The sequence below is a fragment of the Thalassophryne amazonica genome, chromosome 7, assembly GCF_902500255.1.
Source record: "Thalassophryne amazonica chromosome 7, fThaAma1.1, whole genome shotgun sequence".
NCBI lineage: Eukaryota > Metazoa > Chordata > Actinopteri > Batrachoidiformes > Batrachoididae > Thalassophryne > Thalassophryne amazonica.
In genome coordinates this window covers 87,962,169-87,978,331 of record NC_047109.1, presented here as the reverse complement: position 1 = coordinate 87,978,331, position 16,163 = coordinate 87,962,169, and the positions used below count along the sequence as shown (strand labels likewise).

General features: G+C 40.5%; 1 protein-coding gene across 1 annotated transcript in view; it reads left to right on the top strand.

Moving 5' to 3' along the window:
- The first annotated feature begins 5,702 nt into the window (after nucleotides 1-5,702).
- Nucleotides 5,703-16,163, top strand: part of LOC117514478 (tubulin polymerization-promoting protein) — a 45,450-nt gene continuing 34,989 nt past the window's right edge. Inside the window, exon 1 of the mRNA XM_034174960.1 lies at nucleotides 5,703-5,854. The gene's annotated coding sequence lies outside the window, so the exon portion shown is untranslated. The remainder of the gene's footprint in view (nucleotides 5,855-16,163) is intronic.

The window sequence follows — 16,163 nt, the reverse complement described above, 5'->3', positions numbered from 1 at the left end:
TGATTTCTAAGTGGGAGAACTTGCAAAATTGCAGGGTGTTCAAATACTTATTTACACTTATTTCCTCACTATATATATATATATATGAAGCAGCAGGACCTTCGTGGCCGGGACGACGGTGGGGGATCGATCGAACCCACGCGACTCGCACAAAAGACCGTTCCTCTACCAGGTCAGCCAAAGGGGAACTCCCCGTTAGCCAAGCTAGCGGGAACGTCTTTTCAATTGGGACCCAGGACTTTCATCCCGCTACACATCTCCCCACCATTTTTGACTTCGTCCCGCTACACATCTCCCCACCATTTTTGACTTCGTCCCGAAGTCACAGGTGCATGTTAGCATACTCTGTGACCCACATCCTGTTCGGGGACGCCAGATTGAAGCAGCAGGACCTTCGTGGCCGGGACAACGGTGAGGGATCGAACCCACGCGAACCCACGCCCCAAAGGGGAACTCCCCATTAGCCAAGCTAGCGGGAACGTCTTTTCAATTGGGACCCGGGACTTTCATCCTGCTACATATATACAGTCACTTGCCCAGTTCCGGATCATTGCCAGTTCTGGATCACTGCTGTAGTTTTTGTACCGCTGTTTCTCGTAATCAGCACAAATAAGCTAATACTTGGTACCAATGGAAAGATTGATGTTTTGTCTACAAATGACCACAAGCTTGACCGGATCCAGCCGTCCTTGTGATCAGCAGAGGAATCAAAACATCCCGGTGTCTGCGGTGTTCGTGCTTTTTCTGATTCACTCATTCCTGCAAGTTTTAAAATAACGATCTCTAAAACGTACCAAAGGTGAGTTAGCCATTCGGTGTTTTTGATTCTAGAGTGGGAAAATACTTACTTACTTGGGTAGAAAATGTCAGTGTTTTATGTCTTGCTGTTTAATTGCTGCGCACATCTCTGACGCGAAAATTTGCCAGTTCCGGATCACTTGAAGCAGCAGCCTCGTGTCTGTAGTTGAGTCATGTGGACTTTGGGGGTCATCTCGACATCGCGAATGGACATGAATGTGGGGGCTTTTACTTTTTAATTCGGGAGAAATCTCACCTCCACACTTCATTTTTTGCTCGTAAAAATGTATAACGGCGCTTTTCGAAACGAAGTAAATTCGCATTTAATAAGTATTATTTCTATCATTTTGTGTTCAAAACACATTCTCGGGCACAGTGTGTATCATTCTGCATTAGAAGGGCTCCAGCCAGATGCCAGGAATGACCCCAGAGTGTCGTGATCCAGAACTGGCAAAAGTGATCCGTTTCTGGCAAATGTTTGCGCCACACATAATGTGGCTTCATACTTTAAGTAGAAGCGCTACTCCACCCAGACTTTTTCAGCTAAATAACATCCAAATACCCAATACAACAATACACAAAGGACATTCAGTTACATTATGGCGCCGTATAACGGGACTTTAAAAAAGGTGATCCGGAACTGGGCAACCGTCTGTATACACACTGTCAGAATTAAAAAAAAAAAAAAAAAAGCTGCCATCGTGAATTGGCACATTTTAAGTGTTTTCTGTAGCTTGACGTTTTTCACCTTGCTTCTAATTGATGTGTATTTTGTGTCCTTTGTACTGCATGGTTACTGAAGGTGTTGCATAATGGCATCCATGTCCAGCCTGGCTGTATAACATGAGTACACTGGACAGCAGAGGGGTCCATCATTTGAGATTAAATCTGAGAGGTCTCAGGCATGAATGCGCCATGATTAGTGGTCAGTGACGTACCTTATGTATATACTAAAAGACAACTGTATGTGTGGGTGGGTACAGTGCATCTGGAAAGTATTCCCAGCACTTTACTTTTTCCACATTTTATGTTACAGCCTTATTCCAAAATTAAGTAAATTCATTCCCCCCCCCCCTCCAAATTATACTCACAACACCCCATAATGACAACATGAAAAGTTTTTTTTTTCTGTAAATTTATTAAAAATAAAAAACAAAGAAATTGCATGTTCATAAGTATTCACAGCCTTCACTCAGTACTTTGTTGATTCACTTTTGGCAGCAATTACAGCCTCAAGTCTTCTTGAATATGATGCCACAAGCTTGTCACACCTATCTTTGGACAATTTTACTCATTCCTCTTTGCAGCACCTCTCAAGCTCCGTCAGGTTGGATGGGGAGTGCCGGTGCACAGACATTTTCAGATCTCTCCAGAGATGTTCGATCTGATTCAGGTCTGGGCTCTGGCTGGACCACTCAAGAACATTCAGAGTTGTCCTGAAGCCACTCCTTTGATATCTTTGCTGTGTGCTTAGGGTCAGTGTCCTGCTGTAAGATGAACCACCACCCCAGTCTGAGGTCAAGAGGGCTCTGGAGCAGGTTTTCATCCAGGATGTGTCTGTACATTGCTGCATTCATGTTTCTCTCAGTCCTAGGGAAAGATGTCAAAGTTCCTGCCACTGAAAAACAACCCTACAGAATGATGCTGTCACCGCCGTGCTTCACTGTGTTGTTGTCTGGTATTAACTCTAAAGAGTTCACTCTGTCTCATCAGAAAATTTTGTTTCTCATGGTCAAAGGTCTCCAGTCACTTAGTTTAGACAGGTGGCCAGCTCTAGGAAGAGTACTGGTGGATCCCAACTTCTTCTATTTACGGAGTATGGAGACCATTGTGGCCATTTGGACCTTCAAAGCATTATTAGTGATTGACCTCTAGTAAACTTTACTGGAGAATTCCAGAGCCCACCAACATATGTGCACCACGATTAGTGCCAATCAAAGTGAAAAACTTATATTTTGACCCCCAATGACATTGATCAAAATGATTGATCTTTGGTAAACCTGACCTTGCTGGCAATTCCAGACCCCAGCTTTAAGCGTTTAACAAGTTTGGTGTAAACTGAAGTGAAAAACTTAAATTTTTTTTGTTTTGAAAACAATGACACTAATGGCAGACTTTTCTGGGGAATTCTGGAACATACCTCCATGTTTGTGCCAGGTTAGATGTAGCTGGAGTGGAAAAACTTTTGTTTTACTCCAATGACCTTGACCTCTGCCAAAACGGTTTAAGGGTAACACTTGGGCTGCCTATCTGTAACATACTGTATCAAGTTTGCTGGATTATGGTCATAAAAGGACATGGAAAGAACAGGAGAACAAACAGACAAAATGTTGTTCAAATTACAGTGTTTACATTCTAATTTAGTTATGGGCATGTCATAGTGAGATGCTGAAACCTCTCACCTTTGCAAAGTAAACAGTTTTGAATGTGTCAGCTTGTCAAATTACTATTTCTGTATGGCCAGTGACACTCAAATGTTCATATGTGACTGAAACGAAAGAAAATGTTTGCCAGATTCAAAATGTCTCATGGTGCTTGTGTGTGCTAAAAATAATTTATGCATAGCAGAAAACACAAGGAAAGTGCTTCAGAAGAGGAAAGCAATGACAGATTGTAGGAAAGATCAAACTTTAAAAAAAACATTACAAGACTTTACATGAGTTGAAGAAAGAGGGGAGTTGAAGAAACAAGCTGCTTTCCCAAAGAGATGATCACTGTTTATGCTCTCTCTGGTGTTTGCACATGGACAGTGCGAAAAGTTGGACGCTTGTAGCGCTTCAACAGCTGACTCGTTTGGATCTGTGGCTTCCTTTGATGCTCCCAGAAGCGATCATGTGTTAAAACGCAAAATCAGCTTGTCAGTAGTTGCAAGTGTACCGGAGACAATACTGGAAGTTATCGGTTATCTGTAGCTTCCGATAAATTTTTGGGTGGTTTATCGGTTTAGCTTTATAAAAGGTAACTTTTCAGTTAGCTGACTATCTGTTATCGAAGCTAATTTTTTGGTTAGCTGTGCCTACCACTGGATATGGACGCACAATATGCAGCAGGTGGTGCATAGTGTGCGATACGAATGCATAACTTGCACCACCTGGTGTATATTACTCATCCGTATCACGTATTAGTATCACTTTACCGAGGTGTTGCTAGGCCGGTAGCGTAGATTTACGTCGACGCTACCTGGCTATACCTGCTCGCAGTAGCAAATGAGTATCGACATACCCGCCCGCTGTGTGTAAACAAATGACATCATAGCACGCCGCCCAAGAACTGTCCGCAGAGGAAAAGATAAAAAGGCGAGAAGTGTGTGTTGGTCCCAATATGGATATTCCGGATGATTTTCTCATGGATAGTATGACAATGAACAACAGCCAAAGCAGCCAGCTTGATAAAGGACACACTGGCTAATTTGGAGAGCAGCGTGCGCCAGCCGACACGACAAAAGTTAAAGTGAGCCAACTTTTTATGTACACGTTTGCTGGGTGTTGTGCATTTTGAAATGACATTAAATACTGTTAATGTGATTCCACGTGTTGTGTATCTCAGTAAGTGATAATAATGCAAATAACATGCTGTTGTCGTGAGGTATGCATTTTCTGAGTCCCTCCGTCCATTCCGTCGCCCAAAATGACAGATATTCACCCTCGTCTAACTAGGGCGAATATCTGTCATTTTGGGTGACTGGGCGTGGATGTCGGGTCTCCAAAAGCATGTTACTGTATTAATATGTACCACATGAGGCAGCCGTATTGCAATTTGTGATGGTGTGGGTAGTTTATGCGGTAGGAAACTTCAAAATATTGCTAGTTTGGATCAAATATTTAGCTGTGAAATCTGACTTTATCAGAAGGCTTTTCGAATTTGACCCAGAAAGAGCAGAGGAAGCCATATTTCATTTATTATACATTAAATTTGTGTAGCCGAGGGTGGTGCAAATAGGAGTGTCCTAAACATTAATTTACACATCAGTGGTGTACATAGCTTTTGCCGCACCCTGGACAGGATGCCATTCTGTGGCAGGGCTTGTCCATGCATATCACTTTGAAACGGAAACCAATGAGGTTCTTGCTTGGCTCATGGCTCTGATGACCAGATGTCTCTGTGCTGTCTCAGGCTTCATGTCAAATATTTTTGGAGGGAGTTTTTCTTGACTGTTGTTGCCAATGTGCTTGCTCAGGGGGTTGGTAAAGTTAGACCTAGTCCTTGTGAAGCACTTTAGGATGAGTATCCAACCATTTACGTTTGTATAAATGTGCTACAAAATCACTCAACACAACTTAAAATCTCCTGAGGTAGAGGGCTGACAAACCACAATACAAGGGCGCGCTGCTCTGTGTTGTGTGACACAGAGTAGTGCTGCTCTTACAGAGAGTAGACTTTGATGAATCTGCATGTGCAGCAGTCAGTGCGTGCGGGAGAGAAAAAAAGCTTGAGTATCGATTTTTTTTTTTTTTTTTTTTACATGAGGATCGTTCAATATCAATACCAGCATTGGTATTGATGATATCGATATTAGGATCGATCCGCCCATCTCTATTTTGAAGTGGTTGTATATTCTGTTTAGTGGGGCAAGGACAGGATTAATGGAGTTAGTGGGTCTGCAAAATTTAATTAACACTATGAAATTTTTTTTTCACAGGTGAGGACTATTAAACCGCACATTTTAGGCTATGTTGGCATCTTTTAACGTGCAATCTAACCATAAAAGAAAATAAATAGACATGCAGCTGCGTGTGAAGCAGCTTTGTGTTGCATATGAATGAAGGCGCACTGATTTTTGTTTTACACATTAAACGCCCGCCAAACGCAACGGAGCACTGCTGGAGAGCGAACGCTTCACCGAGCAGCACCATCATCATGCACCGACGGGAGGACAAGAGCTCGTGGCAGGAGGCGGCAGCCAATCAGCGGGCTGCTTTCTCTTCAGCATCTCGGAGGGAGCGAAGCGCGGCGCAGACGAGCGCAGGCAGCGGGAGGAAATCGACGCCAAAAGGTTCCGCGACGCACAAGTATGGTTTGGTAAAGCTGTCACGGAGGCGGAGGATTACGTCACCAGGTGATTAAACCTTAGAGATGAGCGATTTATTCACGCAAGTCGTCGCTTTTTTTTCCCCCCTTCCTTCTTCTTCTTTCAGTCAAACCTGCATGTTGTCACGCGTAAAAAAGCAGCAGCAACCTGAAGCAACTTCCTTGTCTTTGCATGTCCGGTGCGTCGTCGTCATCTTTTTTTTAAATGAATTTATTTCCTGCAGCATAAAGCTTTGATGCATCCTGCACGAGTGCAATCCAAAATGTCATAAAAAACAAAAAAAAAAACACCCGCGCGCGCACAACTGAGACACTCCTTAAACTGCAGCCGTGTCCCGTAAAATAAACACACTTTCTCCTGTTTATCTTGTGAAGGCAGAGTAAAATGCTGCTGAGCCTTCATTGGCTGCACACAATGATTGACAGCTTGTTTGGCCTGTGGCTGCAGCCTTTGTGCCAAGCTGTTATAGTTACGTGCAGATGGTTACATAATTAAAAACAAAAACACAGATTCTGTCATTTATTAGGCTCCTGATGCTCTGCAGTGTGTGCAGTGTAAATGCCATGATACAAATAGGCATATGCATGAAATAATTAGTCTGATTTTTGGCTAGAGAGACGATGTAATGCATTGCACTTTAGATTTATACTGTGTTTTGACACTGTGGTGGGGTGGGGGGGCCCTCACAGCACACCTCTCAGATATAAGGATGTGCTTGTTTTCAGCAGCCTCCCTCTGTTCACCATACGTTAAATCATATGCATGAAATGAAGCCACAGTCTTTGAATTTGTCCCAGATTTCAGTGTGCAGGGTTTTGTTTCACTGGTCCAAGGGCCTGTGGCTTCCGTCACCAACAGTTAATGTCAGTGTGAAAATTGGTTCACGTTTGGGACTGAAATTCAGGTCAAGTTTACAAAACAAAGGCAATGCTTCTGGATAAAATTAAATGCTGCAAAATGTTTTATCTTTCCCATTGACAAGAAAGTGGAGAATTATTGTGTTCTTCTTGACCTGTGTTTTATTTTCAGACTGGATAAACAGATGTATTGCTGGATTGTTTGCTCCGGAATTACTTTTGCAGCATTGCAACATAAGCATATATTCATTATTGATTAATCTGTCTACTATTATGATTATTATTACAATTAGTTCTTTTAAATTTAAACTATTGGGGGAAAATTGTTTGTTTTAAATGCCCATTTAACGTTTCCATTTTTTTTTTCACTTTTTTTTTGGGGGGGGGGGGGGTAGTAAAAATGTTCACATTGTTTAAAAATTGTCACAAAAATCAATGACAATGGGTTGCTTCTTTTGGCTGTTCTTTTGGGGGGTTGCCACATGTTGATCCAGGGAGGTTTGACCATCTAATTAATTTAGACTTGCCCCCTCCCCCAATTTATTTATGGGTGATTCTTTAACTACGGGCACTATTGGCCTTGTAAATGTAATTTCCACCACACCATTGCCTTACAATATAAAGCACCTTGGGGCAACTGTTTGTTGTGATTTGGCACTATATACATGTGCTCTGATGTCACTGTTTATCTCCATAGAAACTACCCAAACAATCTTTCATACAAACTGTTTAAAGGGACATTACAGTGTTGTGGCGGAAATTACGGCAATAGTGTGAGACAACTACATTTTGTTTAAAAAAAATCACAACAGTTGTATGACATTGAATACCCCAATTATGTTTTGATTATTTTACTGATATTTTATTCAGAGATATTTTAAAACATTAGAAAAAACGTTTCTTTACCATTCATTTTTATCATTGAAGATCAAAAGTCTGGGTGTGGGACAAGCACAAAATGGCAATATTTGCATATAATGATGCTGAAAAAAGGTGAAAAAGTCATCATAGACTACTAGAACAAATTTCTTAACACACTTTCATTGTAAAGATAACTATAAAAGTGTGAAATTTCCCCTTTTTTCTGTTTTTCATACAATATGATCAAAGGACATAATAAGTGCCCGTAGTCTAAGAATCACACTTATCTCTTACCAGAATCTTGTAATATGACTTTCGACGCCTCTTAAAAAGGACAGCACCATTTCTTATTATTTGAATGTTTCGTTTGCCTTCATCACTCCCATTGTTGTTACAGTGATTAATTTAAGTCTGTGGTCCAGCGAGTGACATAAGCCAAAGGATCCTTTAGTAGGTTAACATAAGTAGCTTGTTTAATAAAGGATTATTAACTGAGCGCGGAGTCTGTACATGAAAATATCAGACCGAGATCTTGACTGCCCCTGGTTGCGCCTTTCTACAATTTACAAAATTAGCAACTTCATTCACTATTTTCTTCACTCATTCATCCATGCTCACACATCTAAAAGCTTTCTTACATTTTCACACATACCAACACATATCTATAATATACAAAATCTAAAAACTGAATATCTATACGTTAACCCACTCACTCTTTCACTCACAGTGCTGTTTACAAATGGGTACAGCTTTGGTGACTTTTAAGCCAAACCTGAAGCCTAGAGGTGAACATCTTAAACTCAAATATGGTCTTAAGATCAAGCAGCAATGAATTCCATACTTTTGTGCTTTTAAAAGAAAAGGCAGACTGACCAAACGAAGTCCTACAATGTGGAATCTTGCAGTTTGGATTTATGGAACCTCTGGGGACTCTGTTTCCGTCTGGTCTCTGGATAAATGAATTGAGTGGCTCAGGTGCCAGATTATTAATACATTTGAATCCTTTCCATGCACTGGCTTCCTGTTCCTGCAAGATCGGATTTTAAAGGACTGTTATTAGTTTATAAAATCGTTCATGGACTTGCACCTCCCTATCTGGCTGACCTGGTAAGCCCTTATGTACCAGCTCGGGCCCTGCGTTCTCAGGGTGCAGGACTTCTGTGTGTTCCCAGGGTGAATAAAAAGTCTGCCGGCACACATTCGGCAGTCGGATACTGTGGAGATTTTTAAGTCATGTTTAAAGACTCATTTGTTTTCTCTGTTTTATCATTAGTATTATGAAGTGTTTTTATTCTTGTATTCTTTTGTGGTTGTCTTTCTTTTATGGTCGTTTTTTTTTTAAATTGTGTTTTAAATTTTTTAATTGTTTTTTTGTGTGAAGCGCCTTGAGACGATTTTATCGTGAATTGGCGCTATATAAATTAATAAATTTGAATTTGAATAACAGTTTGAGACAGCATAAATTACTAAAGCTTTCAAAGTTTAGTAGTTTATACTTCTCAAGAATATTACAGTGATGGTAGCAAATTGGCTTTTTGTCAATTTTTTTTTTTTTTTTTGATTGTACAATGAAGAAATGCGCTTTTTGGCTGAGGGGGTGATAGTAAAATTCGCTCAGAGATTGGTCCTCTTTGTTGCTCATAATTTCTTTGTTCGCTGTTTGTTTTGTTTTATTTTGCGCTATAAAAATTGTAAACAAAGTTGCAAATTTGATACGTGATCCAGTTTGTCACGGTAACGGTCTGATATGGGGAAAATATCAGACCAGAAATCAGCCAGTCAGAGTGCATGTACTGTCATAGCCATATAATAATACACTTTATTACCTTTAGATGTTCTCAGTGAGTTTGTGTCAAGTGTCTGTGAATGAATGTTGACATTAGCATGTGCCTAACATTTGCCTAAAGTTACAGTTTGCTTGATTGTTTTTAAAATGTAACATGGCCTCTGAAAGCACCAAGCTTATTTCCAGAAGGGTCTACAACACATCCCTTCATCTCACACCTCCTCATTTCAAAGTTCCACTTCACTGCTGGAGACCGTATGACACTCAGTTCTTAAAGTGCCATCTGGGAACTTGGCCGTGATCAGGAAACAAATCCAGATCACCACCGTCACAGTCCAACGTGCAAACCACCTTTCTGTAATGTTTGCTAGCTGTGTACATTAGTGAACTAATATTATGCAATTTAAATTTAAAATAATTAAACTTTTCTGGGAATTGTCTGGTTTCCGGCTGTTGAAGTGCTGATATTTTTATTGGGAATTGTGTGGTTGTAGTGTTTGACTGCTGACAGGCTGCACTGACATCAATGCTAACCTTGGTTATAGTTGGCATATGTGGTTACGATAACTGCAGTTGATGCTAGTTAACCATGGTTAGTTAATCCTGGTTTATTATTTAGCGGCAACTACAATTAGCGTCAAACACAGTGAGCCTGACTGCATATGCTAATGCTAATTTCTGTTAGCATTTTTTTTGCTAGGACCTGTCAGCAGTTAAATGCAACTTGTCACTGTAACAGTAACATCTGCAATAAACAGCTGCCTGTGCCACATCTGGAAATGTGGTAGGTATCAGAAAACTTTAATCCCTGCAATTTGCAATTCACTTTCCAAAATTGTTGTTTCTGGAGTTTGTCAAGTCCCCAGTTGACGTTGTACGTGGAACGAATCCCAGTCCACTTGCTGTTCCTGCCAACGATGACTGTTGGAGCACATTTCGAGCATCTTATTTTTTTTTTTTTTTTTAGTGATACCACCTGATAAAGATCTTAACCAAGCAGTTAAAGGATCTAAGGCGGTGAGAATGACGGCAGCCGTGTGGTGACTTCAGATGTGAGTTGCAGCATGTTGATGTGATGAGAAGGCGTTTCACTCATCAGTTTATGACACGAAAACCTGGCACACATGGGGGTTAGATGTTCAGTGATGCTGGTTTGTAATGACTGACGTGCTCCTGAGCAGCATCATGGATGAGGTTGAAATCAGTTTAGGCAGGATGACTACATGGATAAATGAACGTCTTCACCCCATCGTCTCTGCTTCAGTCCTCCCACAATCTCAGTTTTTGTTATTGCGACCTGCACGTCAGCCGATCGCCTCTGTTTGAGAATGAATAGAATGTTCTGGTGTATTGTTGCTATGAGTAGCTGCAGTTCAAAATGGGTCAATTTGTAGTTAAAGCACTCATCTGTACTGCGTGTTGCTAGGAGCAGAGTGTATGTACGCACGATGTCATCTCGCCACAGACGCGTCTCCAGAGATCTGCCCTGAACCAAATGTCTTCTTGTTTGTATTTGACAAAGTGGGGGCATAAAAAATAGAAGCTTTGGACAATTATGTTATAAAACAATTGCTGTATTTGATTTTATTTATCACTGTGTCAGTCTGGCTGAAACCATATTAGCCATCTTTCATATTGTTTAATTTTAGAGAAATGTGTTCTTTAGTCAAACAAATGTCCAGTTCTGCCTCCTCAGTAACTGAACAAATTGTGCAAGGGGAAGGTGTCACAAAAGTTGCAAAAATTCACATTACGCTCAAAATGGCAATGAAATAACACAAGCAACTGACAATGGCTTGTTGCCATCAGTGTGTTAGTGGTAAAAAGCTTCTGAATAAACATGGCCAAATGGGTGTATGTTTTTCCTAATATACCATGTTTTGATTTACACATTAAGAAGGTCATTAGGACGGCCTATTTTCATTTGTGAAATGTTGCAATGATTAGACCTATCTTGTCGAGGGGCGATGCGGAAACTTTGACTCCTGACTTTGTGTCTTCCAGAATTGACTATTTTAAAGTTATTTTCTGGATTGCCACTTTAGAGCAACAGATGTTTGCAGATGGTTCAGAATTCTGCTGTTGGAGTCTTGATTAGAATCAGGACATCTGATTACATTACACCTGTTTTTTTGGCTTCCCTTCACTTCCTGTTACTTTAAGAGTTGATTTTAAGATGTTTCTGCTGACTTAAAACAGGGCTGTTCCACAGGGCGCCATTCTACTATGATCGCCCATGATTCAGTAAAGTGTAAATCGCAATGAAACGGCTTAATCCGGCTTGCCTCCTAAACAGGCTGTCTTATAAAGTGCAGACCTGGCAACTGGCTGGCTTATAAAGTGCAGACCTGGCAACCCACCCAAAAAAACAAAAGAAAGGAGCTGCGTCCGTGGCCAGACAAGGTAAAAAAAAAACTACAACAAATGCTGCTTCTGCTTCAGATTTTTACCCTGATGCCACACGGTCAAACAAGCTTCAAGCCGTAGTCAGTATGATTACCCCATTTAAAGAACTTTGAACATGACTGGAGCCATTAAGACTGTGAATACCTGGACATTACCAAGTACTATCAATGATTTTGAGAATTGGAATGAAATTTTTGAACAGTTCAGAAGTTTGATCCCAATTTCAAATCTGGTGCTGATGAGGGCCCTATCTTCTACGTATACCAAGTTTGTTCAAGATTGACAAAGTTGGATCAGGAAGTTACTATGATGCTGCAAAATGAGCCCTGATTGGCTGTTCAGAATTAAATGAGAAGGAATGGTGCTGTGTGGAATAGTCCCATAAGGCTGTAAATGGTCTGGAGCAGGTGTGCCCAATACATTGATTGCGATCAATCACAAAGATGAGGGTCGATCGCATGGCATTAAAACTTGCTCATTGCCAGGGGAAGGTTGGAGGTTTGGTGGAACCGCCCACTTTTAGTGTTCGATGCTGCAAGCTATTGATGCAGCAGCTCAAAAAAATAAAAAAAACAACCAGCTGTCTCTGTGTCTCAAAGCGCGGTGACGGCAGCACACCTGCTGTGAGCTTTACGAAGACATTTTTACACTTTTCTTTTTTTTAATACTCTCTACTGCTCTGTGAGTGTCCATGCTGTGGTTAAACTAAAAACAGCTAAAGACCCCCAATGCATTAATAACAAATACTAACGCTTTTCCCCCTCAAATGCACCTAAAGTCTGTTCCTGAGGATGACATGATGTAAAAAGCACTTATAAAACCTTACCTGTCAATCAGGTTGTGCTTTCTGCATAAATACACACGTTATCCATTCTTCCTGTTCAGACAGCAAACCAGGGGCAAATTCAGATGGAAAGAGAGTGTTGTCTCCACCCCCCCATGTCTCCACAACATATGTTTTTTTTTTTTTTCTTTTTTCACAGTTATATTCAGGACAACACTTATAAACACTTTTAAAACGAGATTTTTTTTAACATGCTTCGCTTACGACTAATGGCCATGCAGGTGCGTTAAATCTTCTCACGGCTGCTCCTTTTACCATGACTGCATCAAAATTAACAGTTATCACTTAAAAACGAGTCATCATAACACATCACACTTATGTAAACTTTGGAATTTATCTGTGGCTCAGTTCTTAATGTTAGCAGATACATTCTATTCAAGCGTGTGCTGGGACATCTCTAAAAGCTACGTCGCTGTTGTCAGAAATACTCGTGAGTACTTTGTTTTCAGCAGACTCCGTAGTTGTTTGTTGCGAATGCCGTACACTTTGAAACCGGTCACGGAAGTGCACAAACTAATCCTGGTGTATCATCGGATGGTCGCTAACAGCCTAAATCTAAATTGTTATGATTTTGTTGCAACATGTCCTTTAAAAAAGGAAAACGAAAATGCTACACGCCTCTCTGGTCAGCTCTCCAAGGCAGATGTGATGCATGTTTGCTATTAACCAAAGGAGTTATCATACATCTTTACTTTCAAACTTTTTTAAACAATGAACAGTGGACATTGAAACTCTAGCAGAAGTTTAAATTGTAAATACCATCAGTGGGTACAGAATACTGATATAAATTTAACAAAATCAACCCACTTTTCATATTTAAACAGTCACAGCGTACATGCTGCTCAGTGGAATTCTGTCTCGTCTGTTCTTCTCCCTTCACCTACTTCAGTAAAAGCATATGCACATTCCTATACATAATACTTTTCACTTAACAAGACCTCCTATACATATATAGTTCATTAATGTATTTTGTGTATGATCGTTACCATCTTTGAGTAAGATTGCTCTTATTTTTGCACTGGTTCAAGAAAAGAATCTTGTTGTATGTGAACACATACTTGGCAGTAAACCTGATTCTGTGTTTTAAGTAATCACAAAATACAAGAACACCTTAATAACTACACTATGCAGTCTTAGTTTTTGAGGGTGAAAATGGTTTATTTCAGAGCCCTACTGCACCACACCACATATTACCTTTTCAGACACTTAAGGTGCCCTGACACTTGCACGACTTTGATCTGCGCACTTGCACGCACGTCGTCGTGATGATCCCACCTGCTGTGTTCCCAGCTGGATGCCGTGCTTTGTTCCACTGGCTGCCATATGTGCGCTGGACGCACATATATAAAATAATTATTTCGTAGCGGATCATTTTGTCAGAGTTGGCTGTTGTAAACGCATCTAATCGCTTCTGGAATCACAGAGGAGCACTCCAGCTGTAGCTTTTCTGTCTCTCTCTCTCGTGTGCGCACACTTAATGTGGTGGAGAATGCATTTGGAACTGTCTAAAAAGGTAATTATCTGTAATGTTTATATTGTAATAGGTTGGTAAAACAGTTGCATGTTCATTCCTTCTTGTGTGCAGCTGTAAAATTATAATCGTTCAGATGAGCGGTGCTCTGATGCAGTGCGCTGACGCAATCACATGCACTCACACGCAATGTTTTTGACTTGTTTGTGCAATGAAAATTCAATAAGATATGTCTTCTATAATACATTCCAATTCTAAGGTAGAACTCTGCTAGCGTATACTAAGGTATGTCTAAAAAAAGAAGAGTACAATAGAAGAGTAGAGTAGAGTAGAGTAGTGCCACTTAGGTGCCTGGTCTTGAGAACCAGGGATGGTAGGATGAAAAGCTTTTTTATCCCAGGGGAACTCTCCCTACCCACCCAAGCAGCTCAGGAATATGGACAGCATGTATATAAGTGACGTTTACATAAGGGTAATAAACAACATATACAAGAAATATAGTTACTACATAAAATGATAGGTGTTAACTTCTAAAACCTACATATTCATACAGGAGAAGATTGTATTATGCGTATACCTAGTCTGTAGACTAGTAGTAAAATTAAATTATAGCTAGTAGGCTAAGCTATAAATATGGCTATTTTATTATAGAAAAAGAAGCTATGATGTAATATGTTTTAGGTCTCTATCTAAAGTTCACCCTACTAGCTTACTATAGGAAGACAAAATATGCTATATGCTATCTATATGCTTTATCTATATTATCTATATTCTACATATGCTATCTAATGGAAACCCCAAACTTAGATAATATATGTTGATATCTATTAAAGAACCCATAAACTGAAGTATCATTAAAAATCTACACCATGTAAAAATAAAAATGTAAATCACAAAAATCGCTTGAAGTTCATGTCATTAATGCGTGATGGAGATTTCGAACATTTGAAAATGTTCTTTGCGCACGTGCACAGAGCTGCACACAGTTTACAATGGTTTAAAACGAGTTTGAGATTTGAGAGTTTACTCTTGTGCACGGTAGAGTGTGTGCAAGTGCACGGATCAAAGTCGTGCAAGTGTCAGGGAGCCTTTATAAAGATCTGGATTTCTCTAATATGACACATTTGGCAAATGTCAGTAGAACACTCAATTTCTTGGATAGTCACACGACTGAAAAGCCACCGAAAGCCGCCTGAATCTTCCAAATGATGGAAGAGCTGGGCATGTCCCAGCATGTCCTGTGACGCTTCAACACGGAGGCACTTTTGCTGCGCCATCAGCTTCATGCCGATGAATTTCGCTACAACTCTTTTCATGGCAAAATCTTCTGTCACAGTGGAATGTGCCGAAAAAGTGCTGATGTCCACCTCTTCCGCAGTTTCTCGGATAGTCACACGACGGTCCCACATCATCACAGCGTTCACTTTGGAATGATCCGGTCATTTCAGCATGTTGATGGCCGCCTGGAGCGCGGCGTGCCCTCCACTGTTGTGCGGCCGTCTTTAAACCGGTTGTACCACTCCTTAATCTGTGTGATGCCCATAGCATCATCACCGAAAGCCGTCTGAATAATCCGAATGGTTTCCACCTGGCTATCGTCCAGTTTATGGCAAAATTTGATGCAGTCGCGCTGCTCCAGTCGTTCCGCCATTTCCTTGCAAAGAAAAAACGATGAGAGACTCCACCCATCCTCACACAAAGGCTGCTTACAAGCAAATGACGCAACCGACAGGCGTGAAAAAAATCACGCATGCGCACGAAGGTTCAAGGTTGGCTCATGCAAGCACACGTAATTCAAATCCATCAGGTTTTTGAAAAAAATAAAAAGGTCGGCTACTTTTCTAACAGACCTCGTATGTATGTACACACACATATATATATATATATATATATATATACATTCTATTTCTACCTCATTTTCTTATTTTATTGTATTGTTACAAGTATTATTATTATTGCTTATCCTTGCACATACTGTTTGATGCACATTTTCCTCTACTTGCACCCATCTTGTGTGTTTTTAAGAGCTGGCATAACGTGAATTTCTCCACTGTGAGATCAATAAAGTCTTATCACTAATTTAGAAGATCTTCACTTAGCCTGGAAAAAGA